The following is a 20097-nucleotide window of genomic DNA, read 5'->3' as shown; positions in this document are numbered from 1 at the left end:
CCGTGGCTCTCACGGCGCTGGGAAAAGGGGCGGGGGGCGCTCTTCAAGGCCCCTCCCGTCCCCCCCAAACACAGCCGGGGTTCAGGGCGCTGGAGCCCCCCGGCTGTTCCAGCCCCAGCGGCGGCTCCTGCCTGCTTTTAATGAGGAATTCATTTGCCAGGCGTTAATTATCTCCCTCCAGGCAACGCTCGGCCGCCCCTGGGAGCGGCCCGGTGCCCCCGGCTGGAGCCCCCTCCCCACTGGGAGCTGCTGGGAGGGACTGGGACCCCCTCGGGGGGGCGGCTGAGGAGCCCCCGGGGGTGGCAGGGCGGTCACAGCCTTGGTGGCTTTGTGCAGAAGGAGCTGCGGGCTTTGTCCCCTCCCGGCAGGGTGGGATGGGCAGGGAGGGATGCTCACTCTTTTTTGGGTTTGTTTGGGGGTTTTTTGGGGAATTTTGGGATTTTATGGGATGTTCTGGTCGGGGTCTGGGGGTGCTGGTGCGCGGTGGGACAGGAGAGGGTGGGGGACACCCCTGGCCGGGGGTGCGGGTGTCGCTGCCAGGCTCAGCTCTGCTCCCCCGCTCAGGAAAAACACGGATTTCTCCCCAAAAAACCGTGGGGAAAAATGTGGGAAAATGCGATTTTCCCTTTAGGAAAAGAGGGATAAAGGCACGTCCCGGCTGGGCTGGGGGTGAGCCCGGGGGCACCAACCCGACCCGTCCTGGCTGGACACCCTGGTGAGGGTGACACCCTGGTGAGGGTGACACCCTGGTGAGGGTGTCACCTCTGTCCCCTCACACTGTCCCCTCCCTCCGCCCCTCCCTACCCCGCACCCACCCGGGCCGGCCTCTCCTTCCTTTTCCACAAAATAAATCCCCCATTCCCACCTTTCCCATGGCAGCGGGGTGCCCTTGGCTCCAGTGGCACCCGAGTGTCACCCAGGGTCCCCAGGGGCCACCCACGGTCCCCGGGGGCTACTCAGGGTGTCCCGGGGCTACCCAGGGTCCCCGGGGGCTACTCAGGGTCTCCATGAGCCACCCACGGTCCCCGGGGGCCACCCAGGGTCCCCAGGAGCCACCCAGGGTCCCCCATGAGCCACCCAGGGTCCCCAGAGGCCACCCAGGGTCCCCATGAGCCACCCATGGTCTCCAGGAGCCACCCACGGGCCCCAGGGGCCACCCACGGGCCCCCAGGAGCCACCCAGGGTCCCCAGGAGCCACCCAGGGTCCCCATGAGCCACCCAGGGTCCCCAGGAGCCACCCAGGGTCGCCAGGAGCCACCCAGGGCCCCCGGGGGCTACCCAGGGTCCCCATGGGCCACCCAGGGTCCCCAGGAGCCACCCACGGTCCCCAGGAGCCACCCAGGGTCCCCAGGAGCCACCCACGGTCCCCCAGGAGCCACCCAGGGCCCCCCGCCACCCCTCCCTCGGCGGGGCAGGAGGGACAGAGCCATCAGGGCAGGGTTTAATTATGGCCATCGATCGTGGCCATCGATCGCCGCCGGTGCCGCCTCTGCGCCCCGGGGACACCGGCGACACGCGGCAGGGGTGGCAGGGAGGGGACAGGGCCAGGCTGGAGTGTCCCTGCTCCGGTGACAGGGTGTGGGAGCTGGGAAGGGGCTGGAGGGAGTGGGAATGTTGATCCTGGAGAAAAGAGGGATCAGGATTCTGAGCTTCCTGCCAGGAGGGGACAGGAGGGGACACCTCTGATCCCAAGGGCCAGGGAAGGGTTTGGAGCAGCTGAAGGATTTGGGATTGTTGATCCCAGAGAGAAGAGGGATCGGTGGGAACATTCTGGATCTCCATCAGGGCCAGGGAAGGGTTTGGAGCAGCTAAAGGAGCTGGGAATGTCGATCCTGGAGAAAAGAGGGATCAGGAGGGGCCTTCTGGATCACCACAAGGGCCAGGGAAGGGTTTGGAGCAGCTGAGGGAGCTGGGAATGTTGATCCTGGAGAAAAGGGGGATCAGGGGAACATTCTGGATCTCCATCAGGGCCAGGAAAGGGTTTGGAGCTCCAGGAGCGGCTGAGGGAGTGGGAATGTTGATCCTGGATCAGGAATGGTGTGGGAGCAGGACAGGGATTGTCCCTCCGTGCCGTGTCCACTTCAGGGCCCCTCCAAGAAGGACACGGAGGGGCTGGAGCGTGGCCAGGGAAGGGTTTGGAGCATCCCTGTTTTCCCAGCACTTGGAATTCCGTATCCAGCTCTTGGTTTGGAGGTGCTGGACTCTGAGGGGGGGTCAGCAGCCGCATTCCCAGCGGGATGCGCTCGGGAAGGGCAGGGGGGAGGCACGGGAGGCTCGGGGGGACACAGAGGTCCCTGTTTGTCACAGCCTGGTGGCCCCGAGACTCCTCCAGCAGCGGCTCCTCCTTCCCTCAGCTCCTTCCCAGCTGCTGGGGCCCGGTTCGGGAATTCTTCTCCTTATTCTGGATTCTCTTTATTATTTATTATATTTATTGTATTATGTGATATACAGTACATAATAGATAACAGATAATAGATAATAGATAATAGATAACAGATAATAGGTAATAGATAATAGATAGTAGATAATAGATAATAAATATATTATATAACACAGAATAATATATAATATTAATTATATATTATATTGTATATGTTATATATGTTAATGTTATATGTTATATGTTATCTATTATATATGAGATGTTGTATGTTATTTATTTTCTATTATCTATTATCTATTACCTATTACCTATTATATATTACCTATTATATATTATATATTATATATTATATATTATCTATTACCTATTACCTATTATATATTACCTATTATATATTATATATTATATATTATATATTATATATTATATATTATATATTATCTGTTATCTATTATCTATTATCTATTATCTATTATATGTTATATATTATATGTATTATATTATATATTTATTATATATTATGATATAATATTTATTTTCTTTATTTATATATTTATTTATTATATATTATATCTATATTATATTTATTTTCATCATTTTTAACTCTCCCTGAGGTGGGAAATGGAGCTCTGGGTCCTTCTCTGGTGGGGGTTGGGATGGAGGATCTCCATGGTTGGGATGGAGGATCTCCATGGTTGGGATGGAGGATCTCCATGGTTGGGATGGAGGATCCTGCACGGTTGGGATGGAGGATCCCACACGGTTGGGATGGAGGATCCTGCACAGTTGGGATGGAGGATCCTGCACAGTTGGGATGGAGGATCCTGCACAGTTGGGATGGAGGATCCTGCACGGTTGGGATGGAGGATTTCCATGGTTGGGATGGAGGATCCTGCACAGTTGGGATGGAGGATCCCACAGGGTTGGGATGGAGGATCCCACAGGGTTGGGATGGAGGATCCTGCACGGTTGGGATGGAGGATTTCCATGTTGGGATGAGAGGATCTCCATGGTTGGGATGGGGGATCTCCATGGTTGGGATGGAGGATCTCCATGGTTGGGATGAGAGGATCTCCATGGTTGGGATGGAGGATCTCCATGGTTGGGATGGAGGATCCCACACGGTTGGGATGAGAGGATCTCCATGGTTGGGATGGAGGATCCTGCACGGTTGGGATGGAGGATCCCACATGGTTGGGATGGAGAATCCTGCACGGTTGTGATGAGAGGATCTCCATGGTTGGGTTGAGAGGATCCCACATGGTTGGGATGGAGGATCCCACATGGTTGTGATGAGAGGATCTCCATGGTTGGGATGGAGGATCCTGCATGGTTGGGATGGAGGATCCTCCAGGTCCTTGCAGCCCAAACCATTCCACACCCCTGACACTCCATGATCCCACCCCCCCCCATCTCCGAGCTCCCCAGGGTGCAGAGCAGAGCCCGTCTGCCGACACTTCACGTGATTCCACATTCCAAACCCGGGCTGAGCACCTCCATCCCTGCCAGGCTCCGGGAACATCCCAAATCCATCCCCACGCGGATTCCCGGCCCTTTTCCCTCCGTTCCCAGCCCGTTCCTCCCTCCCCGTGCCGGCTGCAGGTGCTCCAGGGCTCGAGGGCTCTTCAGGCTGAGCCCTCCCCGATTCCGGGGACAATGAAACTTCGCCGTCAGCTGGTTTTATTTTATCCCTCCCTCCCGCTCGCTTTCCACTTCCAGAATCCGCACAAATGACGGGCTTTGGATTTTTTGAAATTTTTATTTTGAAGATTCATCTCCAGCAGATGATGGAGAGGGTGGGAGGAAAAGGAAGGGAAGGGAAAGGGAGGGGGACAAAAACACTTGGGGGTTGTTTGTGTTGTTCTCCCTCTGCTGAAATGTGCTGATTGCGGAGGCACAGCGGAGCTCGGGGAGCCGGGAACAGCCAAAAAGATGGGAAATGTGGGAGCTGGATCCCTGCTCCAAACTGGGAAATGTGGGAGCTGGATCCCGGCTCCAAACTGGGAAATGTGGGAGCTGAATCCCTGATCCAAACTGGGAAATGTGGGAGCTGGATCCCTGCTCCAAACTGGGAGCCAGCATTCCAGGACTGGGAAAAGGAGTCAGGGAGCGGCTTCTCTCCCGTTCCCACCCCATTATCCCATGGTTTTCTGTCATTCCCACCCCATTATTCCCTGGATTCTCCCCCATTCCTACCCCGTGATCCCCTGGCAACTCCAGGACCCTTGGGAAAGGACGCATGGAAAAGGATGTGGGGAGAGGATCCGGGATCCGGGATGCGGATGCCACAACCACCAGCACTTCCCTGTTTTGGGATTTATCCCTCCCCATCCCAGCCTCTCCAAACCCTCCCTGTTTCAGGAATTGTGGCTCCTCTCCTGCAATCCCAAGGAATTCTGCTGGATCGGCCCCCAGGGATGCCAGAGCTCATTCCCAAATCCGGCTCCCACCCATCCATTTCCAGCCACCAGGATGGGAAACGTTTGGCTCCTGATCCACCAGAATTTCCCCCAAATTTTCCCTTTTCTTCCCGGTGAGCATCCCGGGATTCTGGGCATCCCAACCTCATTGTGGGTGGTTCTCGTTAATTGGCTTAATTACGGTTAATTAGGCTGGACTAGGTGGGGAAGAGATGCTGCAATTCCCAGCTGTAATCCCAAAAAAAAAACGGGGTTGGAAAAGTGGTTTTGGCGTTTCCTCTGGGATCGTTAATTGGATGTTAATTGGATTTTGAGGGAATTCCTGCCTGCCCCACCCCAGTCAAAATAACTCCGGAGGGTGAAAGTTGGGAGCTTCTCCCAGCTTTTATCTCCCTTCCATCCAAACTTCGGGAATTCCGAGGTGAGGCCGAGACCAACGGCTTGGAATTCACCATTCCAGCTGGGAATTCACCATTCCAACTGGGAATTCACCATTCCAGCTGGGAATTCATCATTCCAACTGGGAATTCATCATTCCAGCTGGGAATTCACCATTCCAGCTGGGAATTCACTCTTCCAGCTTGGAATTCACCATTCCAACTGGGAATTCACCATTCCAACTGGGAATTCACTCTTCCAGCTGGGAATTCACCATTCCAACTGGGAATTCACCATTCCAACTGGGAATTCACTCTTCCAGCTGGGAATTCACCATTCCAACTGGGAATTCACCATTCCAACTGGGAATTCACCATTCCAGCTGGGAATTCACCATTCCAACTGGGAATTCACCATTCCAGCTTGGAATTCACCATTCCAGCTTGGAATTCATCATTCCAGCTGAGAATTCACCATTCCAGCTGGGAATTCACTCTTCCAGCTGGGAATTCACCATTCCAACTGGGAATTCACCATTCCAGCTTGGAATTCATCATTCCAGCTGAGAATTCACCATTCCAGCTGGGAATTCACTCTTCCAGCTGGGAATTCACCATTCCAGCTGGGAATTCACCATTCCAACTGGGAATTCACCATTCCAACTGGGAATTCACCCCTCCAGCTGGGAATTCACTCTTCCAGCTGGGAATTCAAGCTGGGAGCACCCCTCAGCCTCCCCCTTCCCCCCAAAAAATCCCGAGGAAAGTTCGGACAGCTCCGCTCTCCCTGGAAAACCGAAGGAGCCGCGTTCGGGTCCCCTCCTTTCTCTTTTCCCGCTCAAATTCCCGAATTTTCGCCTCTCAGGTGTCACCGGGATCCAGGAATAAGAAGGAGATTCCCGCAGGTTTCCCTGGCACGTTACAAAACGCGGCATAAATAATTCAACCCCTCCGCAATTATCAAAACAAAGGAATAAAGCGAATTTCCCAAGGATTTTCCGCTCTCGCTCCATGCTTTTTATTGGATTTTTGTTTCCCTGGGTTGGTTATTTTTATGTTTTTTTGACGCCTCAGAGATGATTTACTCGAAATTCCTTCCCGGATTTCGGATCCATGGGCAGGAGACGCCAAAATCTCTCGTTTCGGAGGTGAAACCGCCCCAAAATTCCAGGGAAAATGGGGATAAAAGGGCTTGGCTGGGTTTTTTGATCCATTCCAAGGATTCAGCGGTGATCCCGGGAATGTTGAGTCCTTCCAGGAGGGGTTTTGGGGTGCAGGAAAGGTCATGGAGCCCTTTCCCACCCTTCTCATGGCAAAAAAAAGGGATTTTTTTGGGATCTGTGTCCATCTTGCCCTGTCCTGCTCATCCCATGACCCCAAAAACAGCCTCAGAGCAGCTCCAGGATGTTCTGTAGGATCAGGGAATTCTTTGGGATCAGCAGGTTGGGAATGGGATTTTCCAGGTCTGGATCCATGGGGTAGGAGGGGCTGTGAATCCCCTTTTTCCCTTAAATTCCCCCATATCCATTCCGGGATCGTGGTGACCCACAGGGATTGGGGTCAGACCCCAAAATTGGGAATGGGATTGGGATTTTTGGGAATTGGGGCTGGCAGGATGGGTGGGATGGTCTGGATCGGGATCCATGGGGTAGGAGAGGATGTGAATCCCCTTTTCCCTCCCAAATCCCAAGTTTGGGATGTTCCTCTGCCTGTTTTGGGATCTTCCTCTTCAGGGATGTTCCTCTGCTTCTTTTGGGATTTTCCTTTCCTTGTTCTGGGATATTCTGATCCCTGTTTTGGGATGTTCCTCTCCCAATTTTGGGATATTTCCCTCCCTATTCTGGGATATTCCTCTTATTATTTTGGGATGTTTCTCTCCCTATTTTGGGATATTCCTCTCATTATTTTGGGATATTTCCCTCACTGTTTTGGGATATTTCCCTCCCTCTTTTGGGATATTCCCCTCCCTCTTTTGGGATATTCATCTCCTTATTTTGGGATATTCATCTCATTATTTTGGGATATTCCATTCCCAATTTTAGGATATTCCTCTCCAAATTTTGGGCTATTTCTCTCCATGTTTCGGGATATTCCTCTCCCAATTTTGGGATATTCCTCTTATTATTTTGGGATATTCATCTCATTATTTTGGGATATTCCTTTCCAAATTTTGGGATATTCCTCTCCAAATTTTGGGCTATTTCTCTCCATGTTTTGGGTTATTCCTCTCCCAATTTTGGGATATTCATCTCATTATTTTGGGATATTCCTCTTATTAATTTGGGATACTCCTCTCCAAATTTTGGGATATTCATCTCATTATTTTGGGATATTTCCCTCCCTATTTTGGGATATTCCTCTCCAAATTTTGGGCTATTTCTCTCCATGTTTTGGGATATTCCTCTCCCAATTTTGGGATATTCCTCTCCCTACAAGCAGGAACAAGTCCCCAGGTGTGGGGGACGCTATTCCCAGCCCCATATCCATGGAATCCACGGAATCCACGGCATCCAGTGGGATTTTCCCCTCTTTCCCCCACCCCTCTCCGCATTCCGCTCCCAACCCTTTCCCTCCGCTCTTTTATTTTGGATTTTTTTCCGCTGTGTTTCGCTTGCTCAGATTCATTTCTTTCTTTTTCCCGCCAAAAAAAAAAACCCTAAAAATCCCAATAATAATAACAATAATAACAATAACAATAATAAAAAATTCCCAGCTGGAATTTCCCGCGGGCATTCATCAATCTCCTCCTTTCCTGTCCCTACCCAGGGCTCCATGGAATTGCGGGCGGGAAGAAGCCAGGACTGTGTTCCCTTTGTTTAAAGTCTCCAGGTCAGTACCGGGGGGCCCACGGCGTCCTCCCCTTTTCCCCTCTTTTTTTTTCTTTTTCTTCCATAATTCCATGATTTTCACTCTTTCCCCGCCCCTCTCCCGCCAGCCGGGCCCGTGGTGGGTGAGGGCAGCACCCGGAACCCCATTTTTGGGATGTTTTTAGGAGGGTCCTGGCCTTTTTTTTGGATGTTTTGGAGGGTCCTGCCCGATTTTTGAGACGTTTTAGAGGTTCCTTCTTGATTTTTGGGGTGTTTTGAGGAGGCTCCCCCTTGATTTTTGGGATGTTTTGGAGGGTCCTGCCCGATTTTTGGGATGTTTTTAGGAGGGTCCTGCCCGATTTTTGAGACGTTTTAGAGGTTCCTTCTTGATTTTTGGGATGTTTTTAGGAGGTTCCCCCTTGATTTTTGGGATGTTTTGGAGGGTCCTGCCCGATTTTTGGGATGTTTTTAGGAGGGTCCTGCCCATTTTTTGGATGTTTTAGAGGTCCTGCCCATTTTTTGGATGTTTTTAGGAGGTTCCCGCTTGATTTTTGGGATGTTTTAGAGAGTCCTGCCCAATTTTTGGGATGTTTTAGAGGTTCCTTCTTGATTTTTGGGGTGTTTTTAGGAGGTTCCCCCTTGATTTTTGGGATGTTTTTTGGAGGGTCCTGCCCATTTTTTGGATGTTTTAGAGGTCCTGCCCATTTTTTGGATGTTTTTAGGAGGTTCCCGCTTGATTTTTGGGATGTTTTAGAGAGTCCTGCCCAATTTTTGGGATGTTTTAGAGGTTCCTTCTTGATTTTTGAGATGTTTTCAGGAGGTTCCCGCTTGATTTTTGGGATGTTTTGGAGAGTCCTGCCCAATTTTTGGGATGTTTTAGAGGTTCCTGCCTGGATTTTGGGATGTTTTAGAGGTCCTCCCCAGTTTTTGAGATGTTTTTAGGAGGTTCCCGCTTGATTTTTGGGATGTTTTAGAGGGTCCTGCCTGGATTTTGGGATGTTTTAGAGGTCCTGCCCATTTTTTGGATGTTTTTAGGAGGTTCCTGCCCAATTTCTTGGATGTTTTAGAGGTCCTGCCCGATTTTTGAGATGTTTTACAGAGATCTGCCCGATTTTTGGGATGTTTTAGAGGGTCCTGCCCATTTTTTTGGATGTTTTAGAGGTTCCTGCCCAATTTTTGGGATGTTTTAGAGGGACCTGCCGGGATTTTGGTTGACATCCGTGGTTGAGGCGTCGCTTCCCAAAATTTTGGTGGAGGACAGGGTGGATTTGTGGAGTTTTGTGGTCTTGGAGGATCTTTGGTGTTCCTAAAAGGATTCCTGGTGATCCTAAAAGGATTCCTGGTGATCCTAAAAGGATTCCTGGTGATCCTGGAGAGATTTTGGGTGTTCCTAAAAGGATTCCTGGTGATCTTAGAGGATTCCTGGTGATCCTGGAGGATTCCTGTTGATCTTGGAGAGATTTTGGGTGTTCCTAAAAGGATTCCTGGTGATCCTGGAGAGATTTTGGGTGATCCTAAAAGGATTCCTGGTGATCCTGGAGAGATTTTGGGTGTTCCTAAAAAGATTCCTGGTGATCCTGGAGAGATTTTGGGTGTTCCTAAAAGGATTCCTGGTGATCCTAAAAGGATTCCTGGTGATCCTGGAGGATTCCTGGTGATCCTGGAGAGATTTTGGGTGTTCCTAAAAGGATTCCTGGTGATCCTGGAGAGATTTTGGGTGTTCCTAAAAAGATTCCTGGTGATCCTAGAGGATCCCTGGTGTTCCTAAAAGGATTCCTGGTGTTCCTGGAGGGATCCTCAGAGTTCCTAAAAGGATCCCTGGTGCTCCTCCTTTATTTATAATTCCGTTGTGATTATTTTTGTGATTATTTTTGGGATCCAGTGGTGCTGCTGCTTCGGGATTCAGAGGTGATTGGGTTTTTGGGATTCAGTGGTGACTTTTTTGGGATTCCACGGTGATGTTTTCTTGGGATTCAGTGGTGATGAGTTTTTGGGATTCAGCGGTGATCAGGTTTTGGGATTCAGTCGTGACAATTTTTTGGGATTCAATGGTGATGTTCCTTTGGGATCCAGTGCCGATGGTTTTTTGGGATTCAGTGGTGACTTTTTTGGGTTTCAATGGTGATTCTTTGGGATTCGGTGGCGATGTTTTTTGGGATCCAGTGGTGATGTTTTTTGGGATTCAGTGGTGATGAGTTTTTGGGATTCAGCGGTGATCGGGTTTTGGGATTCAGTCGTGACAATTTTTTGGGATTCAATGGTGATGTTCCTTTGGGATCCAGTGCCGATGGTTTTTTGGGATTCAGTGGTGACAGTTTTTTTGGGATTCAGTGGTGATGAGCTTTTGGGATTCAATGGCTACATTTTTGGGATTCAACAGTTAATTTTTTTTTTGGAATTCAGTGGTTCTGCTTCTCCGGGATTCAGCTGTAATTTCTGGGGGGATTCAATCGTGATTTTTGGGGGGATTGAGTGATGGTGTCTCTTTGGGATTCAGTGGTGATGGTTCCTTGGAATTCAGCAGTGATCGGGTTTTGGGGCTCAGTGGTGACTTTTTTGGGATTCAGCCACGATGTTTTCTTGGGATTCAGTGTGATGGGTTTTTGGGATTCAGTGTGATGGGTTTTTGGGATTCAGTGGTGCTGCTCCTTTTTTTGGGATTCAGTGGTGACTTTTTTGGGATTCAACGGTGATGTTTTCTTGGGATTCAGTGGTGATGAGTTTTTGGGATTCAGCGGTGATCGGGTTTTGGGATTTGGTCGTGACAATTTTTTGGGATTCAATGGTGATGTTCCTTTGGGATCCAGTGCCGATGGTTTTTTGGGATTCAGTGGTGACAGTTTTTTTTGGGATTCAGTGGTGATGAGCTTTTGGGATTCAATGGCTACATTTTTGGGATTCAACAGTTAATTTTTTTTTTGGAATTCAGTGGTTCTGCTTCTCTGGGATTCAGCTGTAATTTCTGGGGGGATTCAATCGTGATTTTTGGGGGGGATTGAGTGATGGTGTCTCTTTGGGATTCAGTGGTGATGGTTCCTTGGAATTCAGCAGTGATCGGGTTTTGGGGCTCAGTGGTGACTTTTTTGGGATTCAGCCACGATGTTTTCTTGGGATTCAGTGTGATGGGTTTTTGGGATTCAGTGGTGATGGGTTTTTGGGATTCAGTGGTGCTGCTCCTTTTTTTGGGATTCAGTGGTGACTTTTTTGGGTTTCAATGGTGATTCTTTGGGATTCGGTGGCAATGTTTTTTGGGATCCAGTGGTGATGTTTTCTGGGATTCAGTGGTGATGAGTTTTTGGGATTCAGCGGTGATCAGGTTTTGGGATTCAGTCGTGACAATTTTTTGGGATTCAATGGTGATGTTCCTTTGGGATCCAGTGCCGATGGTTTTTTGGGATTCAGTGGTGATGAGCTTTTGGGATTCAATGGCTACATTTTTGGGATTCAACAGTTAATTTTTTTTTTGGAATTCAGTGGTGCTGCTTCTCCGGGATTCAGCTGTAATTTCTGGGGGGATTCAATCGTGATTTTTGGGGGGATTGAGTGATGGTGGCTCTTTGGGATTCAGTGGTGATCGGGTTTTGGGGCTCAGTGGTGACTTCTTTGAGATTCAGCCACGATGTTTTCTTGGGATTCAATGGTGATGGTTCTTTGGGATTCAGTGTGATGGTTCTTTGGGATTCAGTGTGATGGGTTTTTGGGATTCAGTGGTGATGGGTTTTTGGGATTCAGTGGTGCTGCTCCTTTTTTTGGGATTCAGTGGTGACTTTTTTGGGATTCAATGGTGATGTTCCTTTGGGATCCAGTGCCGATGGTTTTTTGGGATTCAGTGGTGACAGTTTTTTTGGGATTCAGTGGTGATGAGCTTTTGGGATTCAATGGCTACATTTTTGGGATTCAACAGTTAATTTTTTTTTTGGAATTCAGTGGTTCTGCTTCTCCAGGATTCAGCTGTAATTTCTGGGGGGATTCAATCGTGATTTTTGGGGGGGATTGAGTGATGGTGGCTCTTTGGGATTCAGTGGTGATGGTTCCTTGGAATTCAGCAGTGATCGGGTTTTGGGGCTCAGTGGTGACTTTTTTGGGATTCAGCCACGATGTTTTCTTGGGATTCAGTGTGATGGGTTTTTGGGATTCAGTGTGATGGTTCTTTGGGATTCAGTGTGATGGGTTTTTGGGATTCAGTGTGATGGTTCTTTGGGATTCAGTGTGATGGGTTTTTGGGATTCAGTGTGATGGTTCTTTGGGATTCAGTGTGATGGGTTTTTGGGATTCAGTGGTGCTGCTCCTTTTTTTGGGATTCAGTGGTGACTTTTTTGGGATTCAATGGTGATGTTCCTTTGGGATCCAGTGCCGATGTTTTTTTGGGATTCAGTGGTGACAGTTTTTTTGGGATTCAGTGGTGATGAGCTTTTGGGATTCAACGGCTACATTTTTGGGATTCAACAGTTAATTTTTTTTTTGGAATTCAGTGGTGCTGCTTCTCTGGGATTCAGCTGTAATTTCTGGGGGGATTCAATCGTGATTTTTGCCAGGGATTGAGTGATGGTGTCTCTTTGGGATTCAGTGGTGATCGGGTTTTGGGGCTCAGTGGTGACTTTTTTGGGATTCAGCCACGATGTTTTCTTGGGATTCAGTGGTGATGGTTCTTTGGGATTCAGTGGTGATGGTTCTTTGGGATTCAGTGTGATGGGTTTTTGGGATTCAGTGTGATGGGTTTTTGGGATTCAGTGGTGCTGCTCCTTTTTTTTGGGATTCAGTGGTGATTTTGGGGGGATTCAGCAGTGATGGTTTTTAGGGATTCAAGGGTGATGTTTCTTGGGATTCAACGGTGACAGCATTTTGGGATTCAGTGTGATGGGTTTTTGGGATACAATGATGATGTTTTTGGGGGTTCAGTGTTGATGTTCCTTGGAATTCAACGGTGACCTTTTTTTGGGATTCAGTGGTGACTTTTTGGGTTTCAATGGTGATTCTTTGGGATTCAGTGGCGATGTTTTTTGGGATTCAGTGGTGATGTTTTCTGGGATTCAGTGGCAATTCTTTGGGTTTCAGTGGTGATGTTTCTCAGGATCCAGAGGTGATGTTTCTTGGGATTCAGTGGTGATGTTTGCTGGGATTCAGTGGTGATGTTTCTCGGGATCCAGTGGTGATGTTTTCTGGGATTCAGTGGCAATTCTTTGGGATTCAGTGGTGATGTTTCTCGGGATCCAGAGGTGATTTTTCTGGGATTCAGTGGTGATGTTTTCTGGGATTCAGTGGCAATTCTTTGGGTTTCAGTGGTGATGTTTTTTGGGATTCAGTGGTGATGTTTTTTGGGATCCAGTGGTGATGATCCTTCAGGATCCAGTGGTTGAATGGATCAGGCTGCTTCTGGAGGAAGCATGGCAGAGTGCTGGGCACTCAGGATTTGTAGGATTTCTGGGATTTGTGGGATTTGGGGGACCTTTCCCAACCAGAAAAGCCCCTCCCGACCCCTCTTCCCCCCCAGCTCCAAACCGGGGGCCACCAACCCTCGGTGGCATCTCCCGCGTCACGAGGTGACATCCCTACAGACATTTATGTGGGATCAGGGGCGGGAATGATGGAAAAAAAACCCTTTTCCCGAACCTTTGGAACATTTTTCCTGCCTCCCGTCTGCTTTTCCGCCTCTGTCTGGGGGGATGAAAGCGCCGCCGCGTCCTGGCGGAGGTGACAGCGACAGCGAGGCCACCGCTAATGGGGACGTTAATGAGTTTTGCCTCCCGGTCCCAAAACACCTCCTGACCCTTCCCGAGGGTTGCGAAGACCTGGAGGAAACCGGCGCCGCTTTCATCCCGGTGTTCCGGCCGGGAAAAACGCTGGAGGTGGTCAGGGAGGGGGTGGAGGTGGTTTTTGTCCCCAAAAGTCGCTGGGTTTTGTCACCAAAGTCCCACCGCGAGGTGACGGGAGGCGGCTGGGACGTGTCGGAGGAGCCGGGGGGAGAGAGGAGGGAGCGGCCGGGATGGGATGAGCCGGGAATTCTGTGTGGGAATGATGGGAATGTTCGTGGTTTCCCGGGGAAAGGGGTGGTGGGCGTAGGGTGGCGGTGCCAGGGTAAAGGACAGTGTGGTCACAGTGTCCCCTGGGACAGGGGGAAGATTGTCCCCAATCCCATGGGACAGGGGAAGGATTGTCCCCAATCCCCTGGGACAGGGACAGGGTTGTCCCCAATCCCATGGGACAAGGGAAGGATTGTTCCCAAACCTGTGGGAAAGGGGAAAGTGTTGTCCCCATCCCAGTGGGAATGTCCCCATCCCAAGGGACAAGGAATGTTCCCATCCCAGTGGGAAAGGGAATGTCCCCGTCCCAAGGGACAGGAAATGTCCCCATCCCGAGGGACAGGGAATGTCCCCATCCCGAGGGACAGGGAAATGTCCCCAACCCAAGTGACAGGGGATTGTCCCCATCCTGAGGGACAGGGGAATGTTCCCATCCCAAGGGACAGGGGGATGTCCCCAACCCGAGGGACAGGGAGTGTTCCCATGCCAAGGAACAGGGAAATGTCCCAAATGCAGTGGGACAGGAAATGTCCCCAACCCAGTGGGACAGGGAATGTCCCCATCCCAAGGAACAGGGAATGTCCCCATCCCGAGGGACAGGGAATGTCCCCAACCCGAGGGACAGGGAATGTCCCCAACCCAAGTGACAGGGGATTGTCCCCATCCTGAGGGACAAGGGAATGTTCCCATCCCGAGGGACAGGGAATGTCCCCATTCCAAGGGACAGGGAATGTCCCCATGCCCGGTCCCCACTGCCCTGTCCCGCTCCCGGTGTCCTGTCCCGGTGTCTCTGGGTTCCGTTCCCAGCAGGGATCGCTCCTGGGGCCGAAGCTTTTCCACAGCTCCGCGTTCCCAGCGGCTCCAGCACCGCCGATCGCCTTTTAATTACAATTATCACAATTATCGCTCCTCCCACCGCCGGCATCTTCCTCCCCTTCCTGTAAAACCGGGAAATGTGGTGTCCTCACCTTCCTCAGCCTCCTCACCTTCATCCTCCTCATCCTCATCTTCATCCTCCTCATCCTCATCTCATCCTCCTCATCCTCATCCTCATCTTCATCCTCCTCATCCTCATCTCATCCTCCTCATCCTCATCCTCATCTTCATCCTCCTCATCCTCATCTCATCCTCCTCATTCTCATTCTCATCCTTATCCTCATGCTTATTCTCCTCATCCTTATCCTCCTCATCTTCATCCTCCTCATCCTCATCCTCCTCATCCTCCTCGTCATCCTCCTCATTCTCATCCTCATCCTTATCCTCCTCATCTTCATCCTCCTCATCCTCATCTTTATCCTCCTCAACATCCTCCTCCTTCTCATCCTCACCCTCCTCATTCTCTCATCCTCATCTTCCTCATCCTCAGCCTCCTCTTCCGCCTCATACTCCTCCTCCTCCTCATCCTCCTCATTCTTCCTCCTCCTCCTCCTCATCCTCCTCATTCTTCCTCCTCCTCCTCCTCCTCCCGGAGCTGTTGGTGGTCCCGGCTGGCCGCTGGTCGCCCCCTGCCCACCCTCCCCGCTCCCACCCCCTCCCCCTCCGGCAATTCTTTGGGGTTAAAAACCCTCCCGATAAAAAATTCCCGCGGTGAGAAAACCATTCCCGGCTGGAATTTCCGCAGGGAGCGGCGGCCTGGAGCCCGCTGGAGCCGCTGTTCGCGGGCGTTCTGACCCCGCGGGATGAGCAGGAGGCCGGGGCAGCTCCCAGACATCCCCAAAATAGCGGCGGGAGCGGGGGGAGAGGCTGCGGGCTCCTGCCAGAGCCGCCTGATGGCTGCGGCGTCAGAGCTGTACCTATAATTACCGCACCTATAATTACCGGCTGATGTGCCGCAATTAGCGCCGGCAGAGGGGCTGGAGCAGACGGGAGCGGCCTTGGCTGCCTGCGAGAGCTTCCAGCCATTCCCGGTGTATTCCAGCCCTTCCCGGTGTATTCCAGCCATTCCCGGTGTATTCCAGCCATTCCCGGTGTATTCCAGCCATTCCCGGTGTATTCCATCCCCTCCCGGAGCCTTCCAGCCATTCCCGGTGTATTCCAGCCATTCCCGGTGTATTCCAGCCATTCCCGGTGTATTCCAGCCATTCCCGGCGTATTCCAGCCCTTCCCGCTGTATTCCAGCCATTCCCGGTGTATTCCAGCCATTCCCGGTGTATTCCAGCCATTCCCGGTGTATTCCAGCCATTCCTGGTGTGTTCCAGCCCTTCCCGGTGTGTTCCAGCCCTTCCCGGTGTGTTCCAGCCCTTCCCGGTGTATTCCAGCCCTTCCAGCCCTTCCCGGTGTATTCCAGCCCTTCCAGCCATTCCCGGTGTATTCCATCTCATCCCGGTTCCTTCCATCCCCTCCCGGAGCCTTCCAGCCGTTCCCGGTGCCTTCCAAACCTTCCCGGAGCCCTCCAGCCATTCCTGGTTCTTTCCATCTCTTCCTGGAGCCTTCCAAACATTCCCGGTCTCCTTCCATCTCTTCCCGGTGCTTCCTTCCGGTTCCTTTCAGCCCTTCCCGGTGTCCCCCATCCCCTTACCGGTATTCCCCGTCCCCTTCCCGGTGTCCTCCATCCCCTTCCCGGTGTCCTCCAGCCCTTCCCGGTTCCCTCCATCCCCTTCCCGGTGCCCTCCATCCCCTTCCCGGTGTGCCCCATCCCCTTCCCGGTGTTTCCCATCCCCTTCCCTGTGTTCCCCAGCCCTTCCCGGTTCTCTCCATCCCCTTCCCGGTGTCTCTCATCCCCTTCCCGGTGCCCTCCATCCCCTTCCCGGTGTCCCCCATCCCCTTCCCGGTGTCCCCCAGCCCTTCCCGGTGTCCCCCAGCTCTTCCCGTTGTTCTCCATCCCCTTCCCGGTTCCCTCCACCCCCTTCCCGGTGTCCCCCATCCCCTTCCCGGTGTGCCCCATCCCCTTCCCGGTGTTTCCCATCCCCTTCCCGGTGTCCTCCAGCCCTTCCCGGTGCCCTCCATCCCCTTCCCGGTGCCCTCCATCCCCTTCCCGGTGTTTCCCATCCCCTTCCCGGTGTTTCCCATCCCCTTCCCGGTGTTTCCCATCCCCTTCCCGGTGTTTCCCATCCCCTTCCCTGTGTTCCCCAGCCCTTCCCGGTTCCCTCCATCCCCTTCCCGGTGTCCCCCACCCCTCGTGCGCTGCCATGAATTGGATTTCGGGGAAGGTGGGAGCGCAGCGGGGTCAGCCCCGCTCCCGGGGGTTGAGGAATTCCCGGTGTTGGTGGGGAATGGGCTCTGTGGGATCAGGGAATGGTTTTGGGATGGAAGGACCTCAAATCCCCTCCAGTGCGCCCAGGGACACCTCCCACCATCCCAGGCCAATCCAAACCCCAATGTCCAGCCTGGCCCTGGATGCTCCCAGGGACCCAGGGGCAGCCCCAGCAAATCTGGGAATTCCATCCCAGCCCTCACAGGGAGGAATTTCTCCCCCAAATCCCCTCCCGAGTCCATTTCTCCATCTGTAAAAGATCAGCGGCGACCCCCGGATCTGTAAAAATCTGGAATCCCAGAAGGATTTGGCTTGGAAGGGAGCTCCAAGCTCATCCCATTCCAAGGGCAGGGCTATCCCGCTATCCCAGGGCGCTCCAAACTCCAAACTCCAGTTTCATCCCTAAAACCCCAAATCTCAGCGTGGATCCCGACCCAGGGCTGAGCTTCCCCACCCTCCAAACACCCCCAATTTTTTTTTTTAATCAGCTCAAAATCCTTATTCAAAGCCACAGAAACCCCCCAGAAGGGCTGTGAATATCCCCCAACTCCCTCATTTCCTGCTTCCCTCTCCCATTTTTATCCCAAATTCCCCCCTTCCCCACCCCCATCCGCCGTGCCCAGTTTAAACCACAACTCCCAGCCCCAGGCGAGGTTTTAAAGCTTTTATGGGAGCCCAGGGCCTGAAATTCACAATAAAACCCAACAAATTCACAATAAAACCCAACAAATTCACCATAAAACCCACAAACAGCAACGATCCGGATCCTCTCCGCTGCAACGAGAGGTTCTCAATTGAGCAGGACCTCAATTAAGGCATTTGTGAATGGTTAATTTAAGAATTGCTCTCGCGTGCCTTTCAATCGCTCCCTCCCGCGGCTTCCAAACGGGGGAAGAGCGCGGGGATACAAACGGAGAGGTCGGGAAATGCAATTTTTGTGCTGATTTTGGCACCGGGACTTGATTGAAATCTTTGGAGGAAGAGCAGAAGTCCCCAGGTGAGGTTGGACCATCCCCAGGGGATGGGAGCTGCCAAAACTCCTGGAAAACCCCCGCGATTGCTGAGACTTTCTTTTATTTTTTTTTTTAGGAAATGGTTAAATAGAGGAAATAAATGGAATTTTTAAAGCCAGGTGAGGTTTGGCTCTCCGGGAGCGTCCCTGGAGTGGGATGAGGCCGGTGGGGGCAGCTCCCAGGTGTGGGAGGGACCCCCTGGATTTATCCCATCCTGCAGGTTTGGGACAGCCCGGAGGTTTGAGGAGCCCTGCACCTCTCCTGTGCCACTTTGGGATCTTCCTGCGCTAAAAATGGGAGGAAAATCTGCACCTTCCTCATCCCTGGAAGTGTCCGAGGCCAGGTTGGAGCAGCCTGGGATAGTGGGAGATGTCCCTGACGGTGGCAGGGGGTGGGAAATAAATCCCAAACCCTCCTGGGATCCTTCCGATGATGCCAAGAAGGATCCTCAAAGTGCCCCCAAAGCCCAGCGCTGCCCTTGGCGAGGCTTCTCCTCTCTCCTCTCTCCTCTCTCCTCTCTCCTCTCCCCTCTCCCCTCTCTCCTCTCCCCTCTCCCTCCTCTCTCCTCTCTCTCCTCTCTCCTCTCTCCTCTCTCCTCTCTCCTCTCTCCTCTCTCCTCTCTCCTCTCCCCTCTTCCCTCTCTCCTCTCTCCTCTCTCCTCTCTCCTCTCTCCTCTCTCCTCTCTCCTCTCTCTCCTCTCTCCTCTCTCCTCTCTCCCCTCTCCCCTCTCCCCTCTCCCCTCTCCCCTCTCCCCTCTCTCCTCTCTCCTCTCTCCTCTCCCCTCTCCCCTCTCTCCTCTCCCCTCTCTCTCCTCTCTCCTCTCTCCTCTCTCCCCTCTCCCCTCTCCCCTCTCCCCTCTCCCCTCTCTCCCCTCTCCTCTCTCTCCTCTCCCCTCTCCCCTCTCCCCTCTCCCCTCTCCCCTCTCCCCTCTCTCCCCTCTCCTCTCTCTCCTCTCCCCTCTCCCCTCTCCCCTCTCCCCTCTCCCCTCTCCCCTCTCTCCCCTCTCCCCTCTCCCCTCTCTCCTCTCCCCTCTCTCCTCTCCCCTCTCCCCTCTCCCCTCTCCCCTCTCCCCTCTCCCCTCTCCCCTCTCCCCTCTCTCCTCTCCCCTCTCCCCTCTCCCCTCTCCCCTCTCCCCTCTCCCCTCTCCCCTCTCTCCCCTCTCCTCTCTCCTCTCTCCTCCCTGGCCCTGCTCCTCCATCCAGCTCTGCCGCAGCTGCTCCTGCCGCTCGTCCCTTTCCCTCTCCACCTCCCGCGGGTGGATTTTGGGGATATTTTAAGGCAGAACCGGGCGCATCTCCCGATCCTGCGGCCGATCCGAGCGGCATCGGCGCCTCCGCGCTGAGCAAAGTGAGCAAAGGAAAAGGGGAACGGAGGTTCTGGAGCAGCGGGGTTTGGGGCCGTGCCAGGGCTCCGGGTGCAGCCGGTGGGCGCCGGGCGCCAGCCGGGCCCCGGAGGTGTCGCCGCAGCCCCCGGGAGGCTGTGCCAGGCTCCGCTCGGCTTCGGGGAACAAATTCTCGCTTCCCGCTTCTCCGGGAGGGGCTGGGATCCGCCACCAGCTGGGGATCAAAGCCCCAAATCCAGGGATGGATCCAGAGGGTGCCGGGGCGGCCGCGGGAACAGCTTGGGATGCGAGCGGGGCCGTGGGAGGCTGGAGGGGACCTGCGGGTGCCAAAATTGCCTCGGCTCCACCTGGCACCGCTTGGCAGCTCCCGTCTGGGAGCGGTGCCGGGCTCTGCCAGCGCGGAGGGCGATGCCAGGCTCGGCAGATGTTGCCCGCAGAGATCCGAGCAGGCTGAGCCATCCCCGGAGCTGCCTCGACACCTCCGGCTTCTTCTTCTTCTGCTCGGGCTTTGAGGAGTTTTTTTTTTGGGGTGTTTTTTTTTC

At 52.8% G+C, this 20097-nt stretch overlaps 1 protein-coding gene across 1 annotated transcript in view; it reads left to right on the top strand.

The window, feature by feature from the left end:
- Positions 1–7971: 7971 nt before the first annotated feature.
- SRCIN1 (SRC kinase signaling inhibitor 1) overlaps positions 7972–20097 on the top strand; it is an 86186-nt gene continuing 74060 nt past the window's right edge. The window contains exon 1 of the mRNA XM_058858091.1: positions 7972–8009. The gene's annotated coding sequence lies outside the window, so the exon portion shown is untranslated. The remainder of the gene's footprint in view (positions 8010–20097) is intronic.

The sequence above is a fragment of the Poecile atricapillus genome, chromosome 27 (assembly GCF_030490865.1).
Source record: "Poecile atricapillus isolate bPoeAtr1 chromosome 27, bPoeAtr1.hap1, whole genome shotgun sequence".
Taxonomy (NCBI): domain Eukaryota; kingdom Metazoa; phylum Chordata; class Aves; order Passeriformes; family Paridae; genus Poecile; species Poecile atricapillus.
This window is presented reverse-complemented; position numbering and strand designations above follow the sequence as displayed.